The sequence below is a fragment of the Rhinolophus sinicus genome, linkage group LG03 (genome assembly GCF_036562045.2).
Source record: "Rhinolophus sinicus isolate RSC01 linkage group LG03, ASM3656204v1, whole genome shotgun sequence".
Classification (NCBI taxonomy): Eukaryota; Metazoa; Chordata; class Mammalia; order Chiroptera; family Rhinolophidae; genus Rhinolophus; species Rhinolophus sinicus.
Genome location: NC_133753.1, coordinates 17,956,134 through 17,969,960, shown reverse-complemented (window position 1 = coordinate 17,969,960; position 13,827 = coordinate 17,956,134). Strand labels below are relative to the sequence as shown.

Here is a 13,827-nt window from a genome sequence, read left to right as displayed (position 1 = left end):
AGCTGAAGCCAGAATCAGTCACTGTAGATTGAATTCACAATTTTGCTGCATACTAGCTGATTTTGGGGCAAATGATTCATTCTGTTAGTCTTTTTTCATAATTTTTAATGTGACAGTATCTGTACTAAAGAGATCATGCTTACGTTGTAAGAATAAAAGAAAATAATACACACATATAATCTATAAAATACCACATACACACACACACACACACACACACTCACACTTGTATAATATATGTGACAAGTATATTAACATGTCAGGTTAATAGTTTTCTAAAATTATATGATCACCTTCATAGTCCTTACTACTATTTAATATATTCACTCATTCATTCATTCATTCATTCATATACTTTTTCATTCATTTGTATGCTTATTCATTTATTATATTATGTCTCCCTTTCTCTAGAATATATAAGCTCTATCATAACAGGTAACTTATCTTTTTTATATTTTCTACTTTATTCCCAGAGCTTAGAATAGTTCCTGGCATACTGGATGCTCAGAACATTTATTAAATGTATAAATGAATGCATGGCTACTCATTTTGTGAACAGTGCTACTATGTAAGGGAAATAGCTCAGTTCAAAGAACTTTTCAAAAAAAAAAAAAAAAGAACTTTTTCTTTCCAGAGTTTGTTCACCTACATTTCTCTTTACTATTACAATTTGAAATCTGAGCATGCAGAAGATTGTCTTGCAAAAATTCATGCCTCAAAGAGAATAAAGGCACCCTGTCCCTGCTCGCTCCTTTCCACCACTATTTGAAACTAAGTCTTTCAAATTTATCATCTCATTTTGTGCATCTAGAATTAAACATGTGGAAAAACCCATATGATACTGGAGATTTGAATGTAAAAAGTTCTATTGAATTAATTTGGATGGAGGTATTCAAATGTTGTGGTACCTGGGAAAACAAATGTCTTTTTTGTCTGTTCCTGAATCTCATCAGTTTTATGCAAACAAAGCATGCAGGAGGAGATATATAGACATCCTAGTGCTTAGTATCCACAAAAAAAGATGATTGTGTCTTACTAGAAGAAATAGCACTGTTGAATATTCATGAGAGAGATCCATTTTACCCCCTTGCAGGCACAAAATATTTGTGTAACTATGAAATCTGTGCATAATTATGTGAAAGCAGATAGTCCCTAGAGGTTAAATATGCTAACATAGTTAGAAAGGTTTTACCCTCCTGTAGATTTTATTAAACAAATTCAAGTCATTGAAAAGACATAAACATCAAGTACAATACTTTAGGGTGGTCCAGAGGAGCATAACTAGAAATGATGAGACTACACCAAATAAAAATGGGTTACTGGGAAACATTTTAAACTATATTGTATTTTGCGTTCTAGCATTGCTTTTGAAAATGCTTTCAGCCTAAAATCCACAAGCTAATGAAATCTATTAGACTGAAATTACCTTTCTGGGGACATGATGAAAGTCTTCTTTCTTGAAATGCTGAATGTGACGTGACTCTCAGTTTCAATCTGTTTTAAGATTGGGTGGAATGTAGAACAGCAAAAAGGACATGTAGTTGGTCGTGTTTGCTTTGTCAGTGACTGGTGTGTGACCTTGGACAGTAAATTCAATGGGTTCACTTCTTTTACTTTTAAAAAATATCACTTCACATTTTCTATCATGGTTGTAAATGGTAAGTTGATTCTTGCTTTCAGGTTGACTGTGTTCTCTCACTTTAAGAAGAAAGTAAAGTTCTTTCTTTCTTTTTTTTTTTTTTCCCTTCCTGATTCTATGTAGTAGAATGTATAATGCCTTCCAGATTCCCTACAAGCACAAATGGTGCAATAAAAAGTCTGTTTTCGGTGGTGGAATATTCATACTGGTGGTTTGTTCCTTGTCATTCTGCTCTCTGAATTTACAAGTTTGACCAAAAGCATGCCTGCCCATGTGAACACTATGAGTGTGCAAGGTTATGGCAGCTGCTGAATTGGGTAAACATGTAGTAAGCAAGTCACAGTTTTTAAAACAACAAATATATCCATTTTTCTGTTTATAAGAGTTTTCTACCTGACTTGGCCACATACCTGGATAAAGGGTTGGGATATATTTTGACAATAAAGGTTCTGATGTACCCAGTACAGTAAAATCACATTGTTTTCAGGTTAAAACTGATTAACTCATTGGGGTTATCAAGTTCCTTTTTAGGAAAAAGGGGTTAGCCATAAACTTGCTGAATCTCTCTTCATGCAGTCTTAACAAGCATTGCCTCTCTTCAGCAGCATGTCTCCCTAGTCACCCTCTATTCATGGCCATATTTATACTCTCTGGGTAAAAAGGCAACTGACACTCCTGACCGGGAATGACATTTTTGTATAGCAGGATCTTCCCACACCTCCACCATGTTCCCACATGTGTCAGCATCCATTGCAAATACTACATATCTGAACCTATGTCTTCAAATGCAACGCTATACTTCTGTCTCTAAGACCAGAAACTCTTGATATTCCCCAGCTCTAAACCTTTTGAGGTCTTGGGAGCTGAGTTCCTTGGGTGCTCATTCAGGGATTAGACGTGATGAAATATAAAATATTACACATATATCACATTTTAAAAGGGCCAGATCTTTGCTTCAGAGTGAAAACAGCCTTGATTGAGTAGTGGTAGGAGAGAGGCTTCCACTCTAAGTGGTGTTCTGAATACAGTCCCCTATAAAATAGTGACTTATTCATTAGGCCAAGACAGTGTGTGGCTTGTGAAATACTAAGCGGATCACGTTACTGCCGACCTTATGAATTTCTGCTGATTCTCCATTTCCCATGCAATAAAGTTAAACACCAAAAAGTGGTCAATGGTCCATGACCTTTCAGGATATAGGTCACTGTTTACCATTCTTTCATTTACCCTGTCTTTTTTCATACCGAAACTCAGCCACAGTCTACTCAGTTTCTCTCAATACACTGCAACTTTCTATCCTTTACCTATGGTGTTATGCCTGCCTTGCCTTATTGGACCACAGCTGTATTCAATCTCTTGATTACTCTCCCCAAACATCACCATTCTGTGTTTTTGTTCTAAGGTTTCTTTTTTCTCTTCCCTCTCCACCTTTCTTTGTGTTTACTTTAATCTAGCTACAAATGTTTATCTGAGAACATTTACTAACTCCTCTCTTTCTGTCCTTTTACACATGTGTTCTGACTTTACCTCCTAAGTATCTCCTAAAGTGTTTTTCTTCTTGCCAATGGTATTGCCACTGCATGGTTTTATTTAGTCCCTTGCCATCCCTTAATGGACTTCTATTGTCCTATTCTCCCAAATGCTCCCTTCACAATGCAGCCTAGAATGTTCTATTGTATCATATTCCTTAATTCACTTCTAGTGTCCTAGTCTCTCAAATTTATCCTTCATACTGCTAACCAGAAAGTTCTATCTAAAACAGAAATTTAGTCCTGTTAATACTTTATTTAAAATCATTGAAAGAATACTCATCACCACTGTTATCTAAACTGTGACTCTTTTGTGAATAAAAGACTGCTATTATTTAACACTGATAGCAGGTATGAACCATGACTGTGTCAGGCAAACCTGGCTGAAGGATCCCTGTACGTCTATAGGATGTCATAGGAAAAACCTATCCAAGCTGTTTAACATAACATAGAAAGCCTTCCACAATCTGACCTCTTCTAGTCTCCCCATTATAATTGGTGTATGTTCCAAATCTGGTTCTCTGTATTCCAGTGATCCTGTGCTTTTTTTTATGTTAAATTTTCCAACTGGAATCTTCTTTCTCTTTTTTCCACCATCCTTACTCTGACTTATCCAGGAAGCCTTCAGCAACTTTGTCCTCTCCAAGTTAAGTAAGGTATCTTTGCACAGTGTTCCAATAATCAACATCATATGCACATCTGTCTTTGCTGTTGTGATGTTAAATTATCATTTTATCCTCATTAGAACACAAGCTACCTTATGGCAGGGAAATGTCATTCATTTTTGTATTAAAAACATATTTTGGGATTCATAGAATAAGTAGATGTTAAATAAACATTGGTTGAGTGAAAAAGGACGAAATGAAAGTGACTAAATCAGAGACCCTTCTATGAGTAGGTGCTAGAATTTGACATTTAACTACCAAAACATTATATATATATATATATATATATATATATATATATATATATATATATATATATATATATATATATATATATATAGAGAGAGAGAGAGAGAGAGAGAGAGAGAAACCAAAATAACATATACATGTTTTAAGAAAGGAAAAAAACTATTAAAATTATTAAAATTGTAATAATATATACCAATAGCAAAAGACGAACACAAGTTCTGTGTATGTATTTTTTTTTGTACCCCTGGTGTATGTGTGTGTGTGTGTGTGTGTGTACACACACATACATACACTAGTAGAGGTCAGATTATGGAAGGCTTTCTATGTTACGTTAAACAGCTTGGATAGGTTTTTCCTATGACATCCTATTGACGTACAGGGATCCTTCAGCCAGGTTTGCCTGACACAGTCATGGTTCATATCTGCTATCAGTGTTAAATAATAGCAGTCTTTTATTCACAAAAGAGTCACAGTTTAGATAACAGTGGTGATGAGTATTCTTTCAATGATTTTAAATAAAGTATTAACAAGACTAAATTTCTGTTTTAGATAGAACTTTCTGGTTAGCAGTATGAAGGATAAATTTGAGAGACTAGGACACTAGAAGTCAATTAAGGAATATGATACAATAGAACATTCTAGGCTGCATTGTGAAGGGAACATTTGAGAGAATAGGACGGTAGAAGTCCATTAAGGGAAGGCAAGGCACTAAAACCATGCTATATATATATATTCCCCAATAATCCTAGACTTCTCCTATTTTTTCCACCATGGCTGTACATTGTATATTTCAGTTATTTGTGCTCTACGTTCCCCACAGGCTTTTCCTATTCTTCAGTTCATCTCTTCAGCCACTTTCCTTTCTTCTTTGTTTCTACATTTTATTTTCATTAAATCCACCCATAGTTACTTTTTCTCAGTTTCTTTGTGACTTCTGTCTGCTGGAAATTTTACTTCCTTTTTTGCTCTGGATACTAGGGATGGGTAAAAAAAATAAAATTAAACCTCCTCAGTCCAAATCTCTCCTCAAGATCCTCTGACTATGTAATTTATTTTTATCAACTCTATAGAAGTATGATTTGCAAACACTAAAGCTTACACATTTTAATTGTACAATTTGAATTTTGATAAATGAGTAAATCCATGTAACTGACACAATAAAGATATACATTTGCATATCCCAGAAATTATTCTTGTGCAACTTCGTCGTTTTTCCATATGCCGTCTTCTGTTTCAGGCAACTAGTGATCTGATTATGTTATTATTATAGATTATTTTTGCAAATTTCACAATTTGATAGAAATGGAAGCATACAGTGTGTATGCTTTTGTGCCTGGCTTCTTCTTCTTTTTTTTTTTTTTTAAAGATTTTATTGGGGAAGGGGAACAGGACTTTATTGGGGAACAGTGTATACTTCCAGGCCTTTTTTCCAAGTCAAGTTGTTGTCCTTTCAATCTTAGTTGTGGAGGGTGCCATTTAGCTTCAAGTTGTTGTCCTTTCTGCATTAGTTGTGGAGGGCGCAGCTCAGCTCCAGGTCCAGTTGCCGTTGCTAGTTGCAGGGGGCACAGCCCACCATCCCTTGCGGGAGTCAAAACCAACAACCTTGTGATTGAGAGGATGTGTTCCAACCAACTGAGCCATCCGGGAGGCAGCTCAACTCAAGGTGTCTGTTCAATCTTAGTTGCAGGGCAGAGCCCACCATCCCTTGTGGGACTCGAGGAGTTGAACTGGCAACCGTGTGGTTGAGAGCCCACTGGCCCATGTGGGAATCCAACTGGCAGCCTTCGGAGTTAGGAGCATGGAGCCCTAACTACCTGAGCCACCGGGCTGGCCAGTGCCTGGCTTCTTTTGTTCAAGGTAATTCTCTTAAAATATTTCATATTTGTGTTTGCATGGCTATGCTTTTGTTGTAGTTGTTACTGTATTCCATCCTATGGATATGTGACGTTTTGTTTATGGATTCACTTGTTTATGGGCGTTTTGTTTGTTCCCAATTCGTGGCTCTTATGAATAAAGCTGCTACGATCGCTCAGGTATAATAATTCATGCGGATATCTCTTTTCTTTTGTCTTGGGTAGATACTTAGTGGGATTGCTGGGTAAAATGACAAAATGTTTTCTAAAGTGTTGTGACATTTTATACTTCCAGTATTCTAGTTGTCCCACATTGTTGCCTACCATTGATATTGTAGGTCTTCACATTTTAGCCATTCTAGTGGGTATGAGGTGTTATCTTATTGTGGTTTTCATTTGCATTTGTCTGAAGGCCAATCTGTTGAGCAGGTTTTATGTGGATATAAGTCAACTATATCTTTTGTGAAATGTCCTCTAAGTTCCTGTTCTATTTTTATAGGGTTGTTTTTCTTAAAATTGAGTTGAAAGAATTTTGGCTATTTTAGAGTTTTATTTTCATATAAACTTGAGTCACCTTGTCAATTCTTACAGAAACCTGATAGAATTATAATTGGGATGGATGGCATTGGCTTTATAGATTAATTTGGGAAAAATGACATCTTAGCAATACCATGTTTCCCAGAAAAGAAGACCTAACCAGACCATCAGCTCTAAATGCATCTTTGGGAGCAAAAATTAAGACCAGGTCTTATATTCATTTTTGCTCCAAAAGATGCATTAGAGCTGATGGTCTGGTTAGGGTATTATTTTTGGGGAAGATAGTAGTATGTGTTTCAGTTAATACATATGACAAAACTCTCCATTATATTTAGGTCTTTTTCTTTTTTTTCCCCCAACCATGTTTGTAGTGTTTAGTCTAGAGATCTTGCATATTTTTTGCTAAATTCATTTTTAATTTATTTTCAATACTATTTAAAATAGTATTTATATTTCCTTTTCCAATTACTTATTACTACTATGTATAGAAAACAATTTTTAAATTTTGTATTTGCCATGTGTCATGTGACCTTGCTAAATTCACCTATTAATCGTAGTAGGATTTTATTTTGGTAGTCCTTAGAACTATATACACACACACACAAACAGATTTTTTCCAAAATATATGCTTTTGTATATAACTTTTATTTATTTATTTATTTTGCCTTAATGCACTTGTTAGGACCTGTAGTAACATACTGAAAAGCTATGATGGGCATAAACATTCTTGCCTAATTTCCAATCATATGGGGAAAATATTTTTTCAGCATTAAATATAACATCGGTAAGTTTTCATAGACAGTTTTATTAGACTGAGATACTTAATTACATATGTGAAGATTCAACAAAGGTCACATTCCGAGTTTCTAGGTAGACATGAATTTTTATAGGGACAGTATTCAACTTACTATACAAGGTTGGATTAGGGTGAGCCCTAAATGCAAAGTCAGTGACCTAGTAAAAGAAAGAAGACACAGAGACACAGAAGAAAAAGCCGTATGAAGATAGAGGCAGAGAGTGGAGGGCAGCTACAAGGCAAGGAACACCAAAGGTTACCAGCAGTCACCAGAAACCAGAGACATGGAATGGATTGTCCTTTAGAGCATTCAGAAGGAACCAACCTTGCTGACACCTACATTTTGAACTGTAGTCTTTGGAACTTGAGAAAACAAATTTTTGTTGTTTTAAGCTACCCAGCTTGTAATTTGTTATGGCAGCCTTAGGACATTAATGTCCTTCCAAGGTGTTAATTTTATTAATCATTTAAAAGAACCGATATTTGGTTTTGTTAATTTTGTTTTAATGTTAATTTTCTAATTAATTTCTGCTCTGATTTTTTTTCATTTTCGATTTAAATTTTTTCTGCTTTTTTTTAAAGAGGGAAACTTAGGTCATTGCTTCCATGTTTCATTTTATCTAATATAACCATTTAAAGCTGTGAATTTCCATCTCAATACCGCATTGCACAGCTTTTAGTATATTGATTATTTTTATTATCATTAGTTTGAAATCTATTGTAACTTGTTATTTCCTTCTTGAATCCTGGGTTATTTTGAAGGGAGGCATTTAATTTACAAATACTTGGGGGTTTCTATATATGTTATTGATTTCTAATTCAATTTTGTTTAGATCAGGTAACACATATATTCTATACAATTTTCATGTTTTGAAATTTATTGAGACGTATGACTGGTCGTATGGTTTGTCCTGGTGAACATTCCAAGTACAATTGAAAAGTGTATAATATGCATTTGTTTTATACATACGAGTATATGTAGTGTTGAATGAACTCAATTAGGTCAATTAGATTGATAGTGCTGTTGGAATTTTCTTTAATCAACAATATCACCAACTTATATTATGGACTTACTTATGTTTCCCATTAGTTCTGTTAAATTTTGTTTCATAAATTTTAAAGTCATATATTACCTCTTCCTGATTATTTATCATGAAATGACCCCATTAATTACTGATAATATTTCTTGTTCTAGTTTACTTTTTAAAGGTATATTAGTAGCCACAACAGTTTCTTATGTTTACCATTAACATGGCATATCTTTTAAAAAATATGTTTTACTTCAAATTTATTTGTGTTTTTAATTTTAAAGTGCATTTCTTGTAGGCAGCATATAGTTGAATCTTGATTATTGATTTGGTCTGCCATCTTTGTATTTTAATTGGAGTATTCAGGCAATTTATATTTAGTATAATTTTTTATATGGTTAGGTTTAAGTATGCCCTTTGCTCTTTGTTTTCCATTAGTCCCTTTTGTTTTGTTGTGTTTGTTTCTCTGCTCCTTTTCTGCCTTTTCAGTTAAATTTGTTTTTTCTATTTTATTTCCTTTCAGGTTCTTAGCTATACATTTATACTATTATTTATTGTTTACTCTTGGAACAACAGTATGCATCCTTAACTGTAGGGAGAGGGCTGTAAGCTGACAAGGGAAGCCTTACCTCAGCATTTTCCCAGAAAGAACAAGATAACACTAACACAGCCACAGACAGACAAACTTGCCAATACACAAAACAAAATGTTCTACTGATACCTGCTTGTTCTGCTAATACTTGTTTGTATAGACAACTGTTTTAACACTGTATATAAACCATGTGTGAAATAAAGACTGCGCCACTGCTCCGCCATCCGTGGACGGTGGGCCTCCCCATCCCAGCTTTCCTGTCTCCAGGTCTTTTCTCAATCTCCTCGCCCTTCCCCCTCAGGCTGAGCCCTCCTGGGTGCGGGCCACGGCAGAGGTCATTGACTAGCTAGCCATCTTTTTTGGGCCAAGCTGGGAGACATAAGGTGTAAACACAAAGGTGAGGTAAAGTCCCCAAAAGGATCAGTCTCATACTCTTTTTTCTTATTAGGAGGGCTAGGCATGAGACTCTCTGTACTGAGTATTTGTAAGGTTTTATACCCTGCAGCTGAATTTGTGTTATCTAATTTTTTCTGGGGTGAGATGTTGAGGCGAGGCCTCGTAGGAATAACCTTGCAAACTACAAGGCCCTTGTCAGCCTACAACCCACTCTCCACACTGAACTATCAAAGTATATTTAGAATCAAATAGACTATAGAATAGCTCTAAGCATGGGTTTGCTGAGGTTATTGGGCTCTGGATGAACATGGTCGGGCTGTATCAGTTCATAGTTTTTAATCATTGAAAACCTGTCAATAAGTATATCTTCATTCAGGGATTAAGTCAAAATAGATAATTTAAACAGGGAGAGGGACATTACGAAGTCCAATATTCTTATTGACACTTTTTTTGACAATCTAAAAAAATTAATAAGAGACAAGGGATTAAAGTTAATGAAAATTTAATCAATTCAAAATCAAATGAAGAGGAAGATAGATAAAGAAAATACTCTTTTATTTTGACCAAACAGTTGGGATTATTTTTAAAGAACTATTTTATTCATGCTTTTCAAATTAGAAATGTACCTTTTAATGGGAATTCTGCATTTTGTCATAACAGTGCCCTTGACTTAGTTATTCTCCCAAAAAAGTGCCTCTTCCATTTTATTTTGTGAATTTATTACAGAGTTTGGGTACAATTCATCATACATCAACAAAAATGTGTATAACTTCTTGTTACATGTGTTTATAATATTATTCTATACAACTAGGAGTTAAGAGTTGCACTATTTTCTAATTGTCTTAAAAACACAAACTACATTTTTAAAACTTAAAAATTAGTGTTAGAGTGGTATGTATAGTTTTATTCTGGAAATTGAAAAAAAGTTACCTTTCCACTTATTCAATAAAAATGCATTAGTGTTCACAAAGTGCTATATGTTGGGGACACAGATCCATATAGAATCCTTGCCTGTGAGATATTCAGTTTAATGAAAGGGGTGAGAAAGACACCAATCAATAATTATACTAGGTATTCTGTTCAATAATAGGATATGTTTGGAGAGGGCAATGGAAGTACAGAGGAGAGAAATATAGCCACAGAGTTTTCTCAGAGGAAGTGAAGCTTCAGTTACTTCCTAAAGAATGAGTTCTCCAAGCAAATTATGGACAGAAACATGTTACTGAAGGTGGAGAACAACGTATAAGAGAAACTTTCAAGGAGGGTAGAACAAAACAACACCTGATTTATTTAAGAAACTGAGGATGGTGTACTCTGATTTCACGATGGAGCGTATTTTGGAGGAATGATGAGAGTTGAGAACTGAAGAGGCTCCAAATCAGTAGGGGGCGATGCTGAGACAATTTGGACGTCATCTTGTTGATGGAGAGAAATGAATGTTGGTAAGCAGGAGAGTGATCATGTTTGATTTTGGAAATAACACTGGTAATAGTAAGAATGGCATATTAAAGTAGGGGGAAAATGGAATTAGAAGACTAGTTGAGAAGTTTCTGCAGTGATTAAGGATGTAAATGATGAGGGCTTAAATTAAAACCATTTCTAGGGGTATGAAGAGGGAAAAGATGAGCGGGATTGAGCAGCTAGAAACACTATTATCAGATACTTGTTTTCTTCTGCCTATTATGGGAGCTTGACCTGCCTTTTGGTTTTCTAAAGAGGTTCTTTAAAATGAGGATTTTACAAATCTAAAAGTAAGAATAGCTGGGACTACATTATGGACTAAGCTTTGTATACAAGGTATGACAATTAAGTTCATGAACTTGCCACCGAGCACTTACATAGGCAGCACTGTACAAACAGCTTGGTAAGGTTTCAGAACCTTGGTATATCAGTGTCTCACAGCTGTGTTCATGTTGACGTGTGGTGGTGTCTTGCTGAGTGGCGTTCAATTTTGTTGTAGCATGATTTGTGTGCAGTTTCCAGAATGTCTGAGCTTGAATTAGAGCAACAAACAAACATGTAATTTCTTGTCAAACTTGGCAAGAATGGAAGTGAAATCAGAGACATGTTAGTCCAAGTTTATGGGGATAATGCCATGAAGAAAGCTGCAGTGTACAAATGGATTAAATGTTTTTCTAAAGGGAGAGAATGCGTCACTGATGAAGAGAGGTCAGGGCGGCCAGTAATGAACAGAACTGATGGAAACATTGAAAAATTTGTCAAATTGTGCATCAAAATCATCGTCTGAGAAGCATAGCAGACCAAGTAAGCATCAATAGAGAAACAGTTAGGAAAATCTTAATTGAAAAAAATATATATATATTTATTTTTAGCTTTCTTTCTTTCTTTCTTTCTTTCTTTCTTTCTTTCTTTCTTTCTTTCTTTCTTTCTTTCTTTCTTTCTTTCTTTTCTTTCTTTCTTTCTTTCTTTTCTTGTTCATGTCTTTTATTAACCCATATGCAATTACTTGTCTTCTGGTCTGCTGAAGCAGTGGGTCAGACAACATTTGCCACAATAAGGTCTGTCAGAGTGACTGGCCGTAAAAACTCCAGCACCACATTCATCTGAAGGGCACTCCCGACGAAGGTGACTGATTTTGCCATTCTCATCCACCTTATAGTATTTCAGGACAGCCAGCTTACCCTCCTTCCTCTTATGCTTATTCTTCTTTGGAGTGGGGTAAGACTTCTTCCTTTCTTAGTACCACCATGAAGTCTCAACACAAGATGAAGAGTGGACTCCTTTGGAATGTTGTAGTCAGACAAAGTGCGTCCATCTTCCAGTTGCTTGCCAGCAAAGATCAGTTTTTGCTGATCAGGAGGAATTCCTTCCTTATCCTGGATCATGGCCTTTACATTTTTTATTGTATCTGAGGGTTCAGCCTTGATGATGATGATTATCCCGAGGGTTTCGTAAGGGATTTCATGAAAATCTGCATCTTGGCGGTGATTCTACTGCATATGGTGGATCGGAAAGTCTTAACTGAAAATCTTGATATGAGAAAGGTGTGTGCAAAAATGGACCTGCCTGAAAGACTGAAGGAGCTCTTGCACCACAACAATGCACCAACTCACACAGCACTGTCTGTGAGGGAGTTTTTAGCCAGTAAGCAAATAACTGTATTGGAACTCCCTCCCTACTCACCTGATCTGGCCCCCAATGACTTCTTGATTTTCCTGAAGATTAAGGAAACATTGAAAGGAAGGCATTTTGATGACATTCAGGACATCAAGTGTAATACAACGACAGCTCTGATGTCCATTCCAGAAAAAAGAGTTTCAAAATTGCTTTGAAGGGTAGACTAGGTGCTGACATCGGCACATAGCTTCCCAAGGGGAGTGCTTCAAAGGTGACCGTAGTGATATTTATCAATGAGGTATGTAACACTTTTTCTAGGATGAGTTCGCAAACTTAAGTGTCAGAACTTGTATTCATAAAACTTCATATTCTCATATGGAAATCAATATATTCTTTCAAGATAATGTCACTCTTAGTCTGATTAAATGAGCTCTTGTTAAAATTGCATTTCTTGCCAACAGTTAAGGACATGGTGATGTATAATGGATAGAACTTAGTCTAAGAGATTTTGCTCCAAATATATCACAGCAATGTATAAGCCATATATTGGATAAATGTTATTTGCCCTCCCTGGGACTTGGCTTCCACCTTTTTAAGTGGGTATAATCTCATCTATTTTGCCGAATTACCAGGAAAAGGATGTAAAATGTTCCATATGAAGTTCATAGCACACTAACTAGTGCAGGTACTTAATTAACGTGTGTGTGTGTGTGTGTGTGTGTGTGTGTGTGTGTGTGCTATCAGGATTTCTTGTGCTAATCCTTTCCTCCAAGGCTAGAATGGTTGCTCTCAATAGGGAAGGTACCACTTCCTAGGAGAAACTTGGATGTCTGCAGAGGCTTTGTGGCTGTTACAGCTTTGGAGGTCACTATTGGCTTTAGTAGTAGGGGAACAGAGATACTTGACATCCTGCAAGTGAATATTTTCCTATTTATAGTTTATTTATAATTATGAGATTATTACCCAATTCTAGTCTACATACAAAGTATTTTTTTTTCCTATGGCTTTAATAAACATTGAATGTTTTGGACATAAACTCTTACACATTTGTAAAAAGATACCACTCATATGGATAAAACTTTGCTAAGGTTTCTCTACCATTTTGGAACATAATGTTATTAGTGACTATTCTGACTTTGGAGACATGTGTATTGGTCTGCTTTATTAGCTTTAATATTTAATTGTTTTTTACTGTTGGTATATAGGTCTGACTACTTCATTATTTTCTTCTAAGGAAGTTGTGCCAGGACCATTAATACATAGAAAATATATTTTTATTAGAAATTATTCCTTATATGACTTTCAGGTCATCAAATTGATTTAAATGTATCTTCGTAAGTAGATTATATTATCTATGAGTTGTACTTCAGGATTTTGAATGGATGATAATGGTGGATTTTTACTTAATTTGATATGATTGTTTGAGACCTAGGGCATTTACTTTATTCTATCTGGTCCTTAGTGG

At 35.4% G+C, this 13,827-nt stretch overlaps 1 pseudogene; it reads right to left on the bottom strand.

Moving 5' to 3' along the window:
* Window positions 1-11,747: 11,747 nt before the first annotated feature.
* LOC109447087 (ubiquitin-ribosomal protein eS31 fusion protein) lies at window positions 11,748-12,222 on the bottom strand (annotated as a pseudogene).
* Window positions 12,223-13,827: the final 1,605 nt, after the last annotated feature.